General features: G+C 38.8%; 1 pseudogene; it reads right to left on the reverse strand.

Moving 5' to 3' along the window:
* Window positions 1-222: 222 nt before the first annotated feature.
* The window catches only part of LOC101434884 (heterogeneous nuclear ribonucleoprotein D-like pseudogene), a 33,848-nt pseudogene continuing 21,706 nt past the window's right edge, over window positions 223-12,364 (reverse strand).

Here is a 12,364-nt window from a genome sequence, read left to right on the forward strand (position 1 = left end):
AGCATTTATTTGAGGTTTATCATGAAATCTTACAAATAAAATTTGTATAAACATAAATCCACACCAAGGCATAACACAGGTAGCAAAGGACAAAGTAAAAACAAAGAAAACTAATTGGCAGCTGTATACAGTTGGACACAGTTCTGTCTTGTACACTGGGAAGTCTTCTACAAAGTAATCATTTTAGATCAACAGTTCCTTCTCTTTCTCCAATGTCATCCTTTAGAATGGTGGGTAATTGTTTTGGTGATTGCCACCCCCTTGAGATGCCTTGCCATATGTGCTCTGTTGGCCACTGTTGTCTGCATATCCCTATCCATAGTTTCCATGGTTATTCTCAGTATAATCATATCCACCATAGCCACTATGGTTTGATCACCACCATAGGCACTATTGTAATTTCCATATCCTTCATCATAATAGCTATTAAATCTTTGGTTCCAGTTTTGGCCCTTACCACATCTATGACCCTTAGAACTACCTCATCCACCAGCTGTAGCCCCTCTTCCTCCTTTCTGTTGTTGCTGTTGCTGCCTACATACCTCTTCGGGTTGTGCAACTTTGATTTCACATTTTCTGAACCAATTCAATGATATCTGCTTTCTAATAATTTCTTTACTGGCTCTTCATCTGTATGTGTGACGAAACAAAACCCTTTTCTTTCAATTGTTTTTGTATCACGGGCAGTTTAATATTTTTTATCCCTCTAAATACTCCAAAATATTCTTTTATTGTTTTCAGAAGTATTTGGGCTCAATCTACACACAAAAACTTTTTGGGTGGGTGGGGGGGCGGTTTCTTTCCCTTTTAAAGACTTCTCCCTTTTGGGGCCTGTCAATTTACTAACCAGTTTGTATTCTTTTAGTTCAAAACCTTATCAACACTAGCAGCATCTTTGAAAAGCACAAATCCAAATCCTCTTGATCTTCCAATGACTGGATTAGTCTTAATTGTGTGGTCTACAACCTCTCCAAATTGAGACAAATAGGTCTTTCTTGCTTGTATTGCAGCTCAGGTCTCCAATAACATCATCTCACTGATTCTTGCTGGCTTTGATTTCGAATCCCTCTGCAAATTCCCTTATGTTACTATACTCCTTCATGTTCTCCACAGTGTTGCAGTTGTTGGCAGGGGCGTGCTGGCACTCAGACCAAGTCCCAGCAGCAACGGCAGCAGAGCGTTGTGTAAAACTGGTTTTAAAATGGTGGCAAAAGAGCCACTATATTTATTTTTAGCCAATGTCTTTTCAAGATTGTATACCAAAGGCCTTGTAAAGACTTTTGCAATGAAAAATTAAAATTCTGCATTGTTGTTTTTAAAACAAGCATTTTTTTCATTCTTGCTGCTGATCCCATTGTCTATGGGAGACAAAGAAGTTGCTCATCTTTAAATTTGTAGTCTTTTTTCCCCTGTAGCCTTCTTAGAATCAGGTCCCATACTCATGTTTTTGGATGTATGATCTGAGATAAAATGAAATTAGAAAACAGAAGCATGGGAAAGCTTTATCTTTTCATCACTCTCCTTCTCCCAATGTCATTAGAGAGACAGTGAAAGCCTGTCCCAGTGGTGTGTACCAGCCCTCTTCTTTCTCTTAAAGAAGAAGAGCAGTAATACAAGGACCATCCATGTGCCACCAAGGTAAAAATTCTGGGTCTACCTACAATGGCATGAGGAGAGGGAGTTGCATGGGATGTTTTCTGTACAGTTATCAAATCTTGGAGATCTTTTAAAAAATGAAAACCTGTGGAACATTGCCCTGCACAGATTTATTTCAGCTCCATATCTGATGTGAGAATTTGAAGCTGGGTGGACCCCAGGAGATCATGTCCTGAGAGCTAATCCATTCTTGTGCCTGTGAACCTATTGTAGTGGGGTCTTTTGACTAAATCACTTTGGTTAGGGTCTTTGATTAGATTGTGTGACCCAGGGTGGGTCTTAATCCTCTCACCAGAGTCCTTTATAAATTGGAATTGGCAAGATCACAGAGACGGAGAGAAATGCCCAGAAGCTGAGAGAGAAGGCCCCGGGAATCAGAAGCTGAAATCAACAGAAACTGAGAGGAGCCAGAAGCTGAAACAACACAGTTCAGAAGAGAAGAGAGAGGTGAACACATGCCACCATGTGCCTGATCACGTACAGATGCAGCTCAGAGGAGAAAGCATCTCCTGATGATGCCTTGATTTGGATACTTTCATAGTCTCAGATATGTAAGCTTATAAGTTAATAAATTCCTAATGTAAAAGCCAACCCATTTCAGGTATATTGCTTCAGCAGCCTTTAGCAAATGAAAACATCTGAGTTTCAGGAAAAATGTGCAACTGAAACAAGTTTGACCCTCTGGTTCTCAGACCAGGATTCTACCTCTGATATTGGTGAATCTTGGTTCCTTCCATAATTTACCAAGTAATTATTGCATGCCTAGTATGTGCTAGGTGATGTTAGTTGCAGGAGATAAAATGGTAGGTAAAACCAAATGCAGTCCCTGCTCTCACAGAGCATATGCCCTAGTTGAAGGAACCTGAAGTCAAATAATTACACAAAGAAATGCCACTCATCACCTGAATGAATGAACCCAGTGCTGTGGGAGTGAATTAAAGATCCTGACCTATAACTAAAGAAAGCAAGGCTTCCCAGAGGAAATAATGTCTCTGCTGAATTAATTTGGGGTAGTGGGGTTGTGGGATGAAGGGAGGATGCTTTTGGAGAAGGGGAGAGCATGTGCAAAGGCACTGTGCCCAAAGGAGCAGGATGATTTGAGGAACTGGAAGATGGCGGCAATGTGGCCAGACTGCAGAGAGGCAGGCAGGGTGTGGTATAAGGTGAACCTACAAGGCAGGCAGAGGACAGATCATGTAGGGCCTTGTGTAATTTGGGTTTTATTATAAGAGGAGTGGAAGGGTCCTGAAGGGTTTGAAGCAAGGGGCTGGTACGGAGAACAGAAGTTAGAGTAGGGTGACATGCTAAAAGTTGCCTAGAGTCCTTGTGGCCTTAGAAGCTTAACTATTAACCAACCTATTTTTTTTTTCTTTTTCTTTTTTTCATTTTTTTTGTTTTTGTTCTTTGTTGCTGTTTGTTTTCTTCTTTGTTTATTTTTGTCCCAACCTATTTTTACTTCTTAGTCAAAGCTTATTTTTACTTTCAAATAAATGATGATTATTCTTTGTGTTTATGGTGTTCAGCTGATATTGGCTTCATAGAATGAATCTGGTATCATTTTTGCTTGTTCAAATTTTTAATAGATTTTGAGTGGGAAACAGATGTGGTTCAACCAATTGGTCTCCCATCTACCATATAGGAGGTCAGGGTTTGATGCTCAGGGCCTCCTGGTAGGGCACTCTGGCCCAGGTGGCAAGCTGGCCCACATGAAGTACTGAGGTGGCGCTAGAGAGTAATTACCTCTTTCCTACTCTGGAAGGCCCCAGGATTTGTTCCCGGAGTTGCCCAATGAGAATACAAGCAGACACAGAAGAACACACAGAGAATGTACACAGAGAACAGTAAATGGGGGGAATGTGGAGGGGGGGTGAATGGAAGGGGGGAATAAACAAAAATAAATCTTTAAAAAAGATTTTGAACAAGATTTGTACTAAGTGTTCTTTATTTTTTTTTAATTTTTAAAATTTAATTGCCTTTTAAAAAAAGACACATAGATCATACATTAAAAAATATAAGAGATTCCCATATACCCCACACCCCACCCCACCCCACTCCTCCCATATCTACAACCTCTTTCATCACAGTGGCACATTCATTGCATTTGGTGAATACATTTTGGGGCACTGCTGCACCGCATGGATTATAGTTTACATTGAAGTTTACACTCTCCCCAGTACATTCAGTGGGTTATGGCAGGATATATAACGTCTAGCATCTGTCCCTGCTATATCATTTAGGACAACTCCAAGTCCCCAAAATGCCCCTACATCTCATCTCTTCTTCCCTCTCCCTGCCTACAACTACAGTGGCCACTGTCTCCACATTTCTTCAATTGCTAGAGTCACAATAGTTCTATAGTAGAATACCAGTAAGTCAACTCTAATCCATATTTTATCTTCCATCCTGTGGGCCCTGGGCTGGTGATGTCCACTCCACCTCTAAATTGAGAGGGGTTTAGATCCCACATGGTTGATGGATGTGATTCTCCTGCTTGCAGTTGTAGGCACTCTTAGGTCCCTAGTATGGTGGTTGACTATCTTCACCTCCCTCTAACTGACCTGGGTAAGTCCAAAAAATTGGAAAGTAGGAATTGCAACCTGATGAGGCTCAGGGCCTAGCTGGCACATGGCCAGTCCAGAGATTCAAGTCTCCTGAGTATACACCAACCCCAGCGTCAACTGCACATTCAGTAAGAGTGACAGAAGGGGCATGTGTAGAAAGGTCACATCTGAGTTCAACTCCATCACACCCAGGAATACAAATTCCAAAGAGGACCCACTGACAAGGCACTGAACTCCAGAGCCTTCTGCCATGACCATAGAACCTGTGTGTCTCCATAGCCCTCAGGAGCACCAGTACCTGGGTTGTATCTACTTTGGCTGTCTCTTGGATCCTACTGAGATGTGCATAAGTGAGACCCCTCTGATGACCTGCAGACTTTTTTGAAGACTCTTAGCCATATAAACACATTTGTCTTTACCATTATCCCCCTTTTATTCAAGGTCTTTTTCTAGTTGCATCACCAACTAGTGATTGGTAGTAATCCCTCAGTGTCAGGGAGGCTCATATCCAGGAGTCATGTCCCGTGCTGGGGGGAAGGTAATGCATTTACATACTAAGTTTGGCTTAGAGAGAGGCCACATTTGAGTAACATGGAGGCTTGCTGGAGGTAACTCTTAGGCACCCTGCAGCATTAGGCCCAGTTGAAATTTTAGGCACACAGGCTCATAAACATAGTCATCAGTATCAAGGGCTCATCACTGGACCATCTTCTTCATTGGTCTTTGCCCTTGCACTTGGGAGATTGTTGCTGTTCCATTGAGGAATGTGACAGAGTTCCCCTGGCTAGGAACTCAGCACTCCCTCAGTTGTCATTTGTAACTGTAACTATTATGAAAATACCCAAAGAATATCTGAACATATTTATATACCCTATATACATACCCTGGAGAACTCCCTCCCAACCATGTGCCCATCAATAACACCCCACACCAGTGTTCCTCCCCTGCCATAGTTGAATCTTTCTGTAGTCCAAAACTTCTTCAAAAATGAAACCTACTATATTGCCAAATTCAGTTAGTAGGAAAATGAAATAGTAATGATAGGTTTAAAGATTAGAAATAGAATACATAATAATTTAGAAAAACTAAAATAAAGTAAAAAATGAATTGGGGTATTAAAAAATGAAAAATAGTTTTTGATAGTTTTTGATAGTTTGCCTTTCATCACTGTAATAGGTGTTGCCCTGTATGTACAGTGGCAAGGCAATTTCTTTCATTCCTTTCTCAGTATCTACAACTTTTTTTTTTAATTTTTAATTTTGTCTTCAAAAAAGTCTTAGATCACAGTAAGGTCACCTATACAATAATAGGGGACTCCCATATATCCAACATCAAACCCATTTCCCCCTTCTCCAGAAATGACCTTTTCACATGTTCATGTTACATTTGCTGCATCTGATGTACAGATATTAAAACACAGCTACCAAACATGGTTCCATTTTAGTTTATATTATGGTTTATACTTTAGACCATACAGTTGTCTATATTTTAGTAACATTATGGCTTACATTATGATTTACTTTTTAGAGTATTTGCTTTTATACATTTTTGGTGAAATTTAATATGTCCTATATCCATCATTGCACTATCTTGTGGAATACCTCCATTGCCCCCCCCAGTTACCCTGCTTTGATCTCTTCTATTCTTCTCTATCCCTCCTCTCAGGGCCCACAGTGACAACCAAGCTTCACTGCTTGAAGAACCAGATTCACAGATACTTGCAACAATGCTGAGGGCTTGACACACTAGACTGTCCTTCCCCGTTGGGAGTCCAATTCTCTCGAGAGACACAATTCCCTATGTTTGAGAACATCAGGCCTACCCAGGATGGGAGTACACTTTCCCATTCACTGTATGGGTCTCTGCCCAATGATATAACACACTATTACAAGATGAGCACTCACTCACATCCTAGAAGCCTTCCACTGTGCTAGATGTCCCCCATTAAGCCCCTTAAACAGGTAAACCTTCCTTATTATATTTTCTAAAGACTTTTCTCAACATTATAGTTTCAACCACATACCCAGCAATCTCCCATGTTCATTTGTTTTCCCCAACCCTATCCCCAATTCCTTGGGCCATCTGACCCAGCCTCCCAACCCTAGCCACCCTCAAGCCTGCAAAGCCTCACCCAAAGGTATCCCTGTGCCCCTGTCTTATTCCTTCTCTGTACAACTACTTACCTCTACTTTATCATAGATTTCACCCATGTAGGCATCAGCTCACAACCTTTCTTTCCTCCCTGATTTCCTGTAAGCCTATCATCCAGTCTCTAACTCTCTGAGACAGCTTGGTTTGCTTATTTCATATCAGAGAGGTCATGTAGCATTTGTCCTTCAATGCTTGGCTTGCTTCACTCAACATAAGGTCCTAAAGATTCATCCATCTTATCCCATGTGTTTGTACTATATTCCTTCCTATAGCTGAGTAGTATTCTATTGTATGTTTATACCACATTTTGTTTATCCATTCATCTGTTCATGGGTATTTGGGTTGATTCCAACTTTTGGCAATAGTGAATAATGCTGCTATGAACATTGGCATGCATATATCAGTTCGTGTCCTTGTTTTCAGTTATTTTGGGTATATACCCAGCAGTGGAATTGCTGGATCATATTGCAAATCTGTAGTTAGTATTTTGAGAAACCGCCAAACTGTCCTCCAGAATGGCTGTATCCTTCTGCATTCCCATCAGCAGTGGATGAGTGTTCCCATTCCTCCACTTCCTCTCCAACACTTGTAGTCATCTGTTTTTTTAATAGCTGCCAGACTAATGGGTATAAGATGGTATCTCATTGTAGTTTTGATTTGCATTTCTGTAACAGCTAGTGATTTGGGGCATCTTTTCATGTGCTTTTTAGCAATTTGTATTTCTTCTTTGAAGAAGCATCTGTTCAAATCTCTTGCCCATTTTTAAAATGGATTGTTAGTCTTTTTATTTTCTGGACATAGGATTTCTTTATATATGCTGGATATTAGTCTCCTGTCAGATATATGGTTACCAAATATTTTCTCCTATTGGGTAGGCTGTCTTTTCACTTTCTTGACAAACTCCTCTGAGGAGCAAAGGTTTTAATTTTGAGGAGGTCCCGTTTATCTATTTGTTCTTTTGTTGCTCATGCTTTGGGTATGAAATTCATGAAGCCATTTCCTATTACACGGTCCTGTAGATGCTTCCCTACATTGTTTTCCAAGGTCTTTATGGTCTTGGCTCTTACATTTAGGTCTTTGATCCATCTTGAGTTGATTTCTGTATAAGGTGTGAGATGGTAATCCTCTCTCATTCTTTTGCCTATATATCCAGTTCTCAAAGCACCCTTTGTTGAAGAGGCCATTCTCTCCCAGTTGAGCAGGCTTGGTGGCCTTGTCGAATATCAGGTGACTGTATATGTGAGGATATATACCAGATCTCTCAATTTGGTTCCATTGGTCAGTATGTCTATCCTTATGCCAATACCATGCCATTTTACCACTGCTTTGTAGTATGTTTTGAAGTCAGAGAGAGTGATTCCTCCAACTTCATTTTTCTTTTTCAGTGTCTTTGGCTATTTGGGGCCTCTTTCCTCTCCAAATAAATTTCATAGTTAGAATTTCTAGTTCATTAAAAAATGCTGTGTTGATTTCTATTGGGATTGCATTGAATCTATAGATCAGTTTGGGTAGGATAGACATCTCAATGATATTCAGTCTTCCTATTCCATGAACAGGGAATATTCTTCCTTTTACTTAAGTTTTCTTTGATTTCCTTGAACAGTGCTGTGTAGTTTTCTGTGTATAAGTCTTTTACATCTTTAGGTAAATTTATTCCTAGGTATTTGATTTTTTAATTTACTGTTGTAAATGGTATTTGTTTCTTGATTTCCTTCTCAGATTGCTCATTATTGGTGTACAGAAATGCTACTATTTTTGTGCATTGATCTTATAATCTGCAACTTTACTGAACCCATTTATAAGTTCTAGAAGTTTTGTTGTAGGTTTCTCAGGGCTTTCTATGTACAGGATCATGTCATCTGCAAAGGGTAAAATTTTGACTTCTTCCTTTCCAATTTGGATGCCTCTTATATCTGGCTCTTGCCTCAGTGCTCGAGCAAGTACTTCTAACACAATGTTAAATAGAAGGGGTGATAGTGGGCATCCTTGTCTTCTTCCTGATCTTAGAGGGAAAGATTTTAGGATTTCATCATTGTGAATGATATTAGCTGTGGGTTTTTCATATATACCCTTTATCATGTTCAGACAGTTTCCTTTTATTTCTGCCTTTTGCAGTGTTTTCATCAAGAAAGTGTGCTGTGTTTTGTCAAATGCTTTTTCTGCATCTATAGAGATGATCATGTGATTTTTTCCTTCAATATGTTTATGTGGTGTATTACATTAATTGATTTTCTTATGTTGAACCATCCTTGCATACCAGGAATGAAACCCACTTGGTCATGGTGTATAATTCATTTAATGTGTTGTTGAATGTTATTAGCAAGTATTTTGTTGAGGATTTTTGCATCTAGGTTCATTAGAGAGATTGGTGTAATTTTCCTTTCTTATACTGTCTTTGTTTGGCTTTAGTATTAGGATAATGTTGGCAACATAGAATGAGTTAGGCATGTTCCTTCTATTTCGATTTTTTTGAAAGAGTTTAAGCAAGGTTATTGTTAGTTCTTTTCAGAATGTTTGATGTCATTCACCTGTGAAGCCACCTGGCCCAGGGCTCTTCAGTTTTTGTTTTGTTTTGTTTTGTTTTGTTTTGTATTTTTTTAAAGATATATTTATTTTATTTCTCTCCCCCTCCCCCATTGTCTGTTTTCTGTGTCTATTTGCTGTGTTTGTTCTTCTTTGTCCGCTTCTGTTGTCAGCAGCATGGAAATCTGTGTTTCCTTTTATTGTGTCATCTTGTTGTGTCAGCTCTCCATGTGTGCGGCGCCATTCCTGGGCATGCTCACATTCTTTTGCACTGGGCCACTCTCCTTACAGGGCACACTCCTTGCGTGTGGGGCTCCCCTACATGGGGGACACCACCCCTGCGTGGCATGGGACTCCTTGCACACATCATCACTGCATGTGGGCCAGCTCCACACAGGTCAAGGAGGCCTGGGGTTTGAACTGCAGACCTCTGTTGAGAGGTTTTTAAAAACTGGTTCTATTTCTTTACTTGTGATTGGTTTGTTGAAATTGTCAATTTCTTCTTTCATCAATGTAGGTTACTTATGTGGTTCTAGGAATTTGTCCATATCCTCTAAATTGTCCTTCTTGCAGGCATACAGTTTTTCAAAATATACTTTTATGATATTTTTTATTTCTCTGGGATCAATGGTGATATCCCCTTTCTCATTTCTTATTTTGTGTATTTGCATCTTCTCTCTTTTCTTCTTTATTAGTCTAGCTAAGGGTTAGTCTAGCTAAGGTCAATTTTATTGATCTTCTCAAAAACCAGCTCTTTGTTTTGTCTGTTTTTTCTAATGCTTTCTTATTTTCTATTTCATTTAGGTCTGCTATGATCTTTGTTCTTTCTTTTTCCTTTGGGGTTAGTTTTTTTGTTTGTTTGTTTGGTTTTTTTTTAGTAATTCCTCCAAGTGTGCAGTTAGGTCTTCAATTTTAGCTTTCTTCTTTTTTGAGGTATGAATTTCCCTCACAGTACAGCTTTTGTTGCATCCCATATGTTTTGATATGTTGTGTTGTTGTTTTCAGTAGTTTCAAGGTAGTTACTGATTTCTTTTGAGATTTCCTCTTGACCTACTGTTTGTCTAAGCATGTATTGTTACCTTCTGTATCTTGGTGGCCTAATCTGGGTCTCTGGCCCTTGTAGACTTCCAGCTTCATTCCACTGTGGTCAGAAAATTATTTTGTATGATTCAGTCTTTCTGAATTCATTGAGACTTTCTCTGTGGCCTAGCCTGTAGTCTATCTTGGAGAATGATATATGTGTGCTTGAGAAGAAGGTATATCCTGCTATATTTGGTTGTAATGTTCTGTGTATGTCTATTAGGTCCAGCTTCTCTAATATATTGTTCAAAGTCTTTGTTTCTTTATTGATTTTCTGTTGAGATGTTCTGTCCACTGGTCATAGTGATGTATTAAAGTCGTCCACTATATTTTAGAGGCATCTATTCCTTCACTTAGTTTTTCCAGTATTTGCCTCATGTATTTGGAGGTGCCCTGGTTAGGAACATAAATATTTATGATTGTTGTTTCTTCTTGAAAGATTATCCCTTTTACTACAATGTTTGTCTGTCTTTGTTTATCACAATAGTTTTGCATTTAAAGTTTAATTTGTCCAATATTAATATAGCTACTCCTGCCCTTTTTTGGTTATTGTTTGCCTATAAGATTGTTTTCCAGACATTCACTTTCAACCTTCTTGAATTCCTTGGTCTAAGATGAGTTTCTTGTAGGCAGCATATAGATGGTCATATTTCCTTATACATTCTTCCAATCTGTGTCTCTTGACAGGTGAGTTTAATCCATTAACATTCAGTGTTATTACTCTCAAGGAATTACTTACATTAGCCATAGTTTCTTTGGATTTGTGTATGTCATATATTGCTTTTTTCTCTTTTTGTCTTTTTAGTTGTTCTTACACTCTCCTCCAACTCCATCACTCCTGTCTTTTTCTTTCCTCCTGCAGAACTCCTTTTAGTATTTCTTGAAGGGCTTGTTTCTAGTTGGCATTCTCTCTTAGTTTCTGTTTATCTGTGAATATTTTGAACTCTCCATCATTTTTGAATGCTACCTTTGCTGAATAGAGTATTCTTGGTTGAAAATTCTTTTCTTTTAGTAACTTGACTATGTCATATCATTGCCTTCTTGCCTCCATGGTTTCAGATGAGAAATCAGCACTTAATATTATTGAGCTTCCCTTGTATGTGATGGTTCTCTTTTCTCTTGCTGCCTTCAGTATTTTCTCTTTGTCCTGAGCATTGGATAATTTCATAAGTATATATCTTGGGGTAGACCAGTTGGGATTTATGCTGTTTGGGGTGCATTGTGCTTCTTGGACATGTACATCCATCTCCCTCAATAGGTTTGGGAATTTTTTAGCCATTATTTTCTCCAACACCCCTTCTGTCCCCTTCCCCTTCTCTTCTCCTTCTGGAATGCCTATAATGCATATGTTTGTGTGTTTTGTGTTGTCACTCAGGTCCCTAAATCCAAGCTGGATTTTTTCTATCTTTTTATCTACCAATTCTAATATCTGTTTGATTTCAGATGTACTGTCTTCCACATGACTATTTCTTTCTTCTGCCTCTTCAAATCTGTTATTTGCTGGAAGTGTGTTTTTGATTTCTTGGATTGTCACCATCATATCAATTATCTTTTTGTGTATGTTTACTACTTCTTCAGTATGCTCTCCAAGTGTTTTCTTAATATCCTTAATCTCTTAATTCACTTCCTTAAGTTGATTCATGATATTTGATTGGACAGCTTTGATTAGTTGTTTGATGTTCTGCTCCTTTTCCTGGTTTTTAGTTTGTTCATTAGACTGGGCTATGTGTTCCTGATTATTGGTACGGTTTGTAATTTTTTGTTGCTGTCTTGTCATCATTTTATCTTGATGAGTTTGTTCAGCTGCTTAGCTTCTCTGTCTAGTCTTGGGGTTTATTTAGCTGCTGTTTTTGTGTGTGTGTTTAGTCTTCTCTTTGACACTTTGTTCTTCTTTTTCTATTTCCTTGTTGTTGTCTAAGTTCCCTTGAAGGAAAATATTAGGGCCAGGGAAAGCAAAAGAGGTAAGAAAAGTATTGATAGTAAATGTTAGCAGAAGAACCATGTGAGACCTGGGTGAATGGATATTCAACTCATGTAAGCTGTGTAGCATTATAACAGTAAAAAAGTGGAGAACCTACAATGAGATGGTAAAGTGAATATGGAGAAGAATGTAGTATGAATTAAAAGGCTATTGTGGTCAGGAGAGAGAGAAAAGAAAGGACAGTAACATAAACAGTGAATGAAAGACAGAAAACAGAATAGAGGTGTTAGTAGTAAAAAGTCAGAAAAATTTGGGCTAAACAGAGAGGTGGAATGTAAGAGAAAAAATAAACAATGGAAGATAGAAAGATATAATGGAAAGGTGATAGCATTGGTAGTCAGAATCAGTATAAACAGAAAAGAGGAAATCCAGGATGAGGAAGCTCAGCAAACAAGAAACACTGCCTGTAGCA

The sequence above is a fragment of the Dasypus novemcinctus genome, chromosome 5, assembly GCF_030445035.2.
Source record: "Dasypus novemcinctus isolate mDasNov1 chromosome 5, mDasNov1.1.hap2, whole genome shotgun sequence".
Taxonomy (NCBI): Eukaryota; Metazoa; Chordata; class Mammalia; order Cingulata; family Dasypodidae; genus Dasypus; species Dasypus novemcinctus.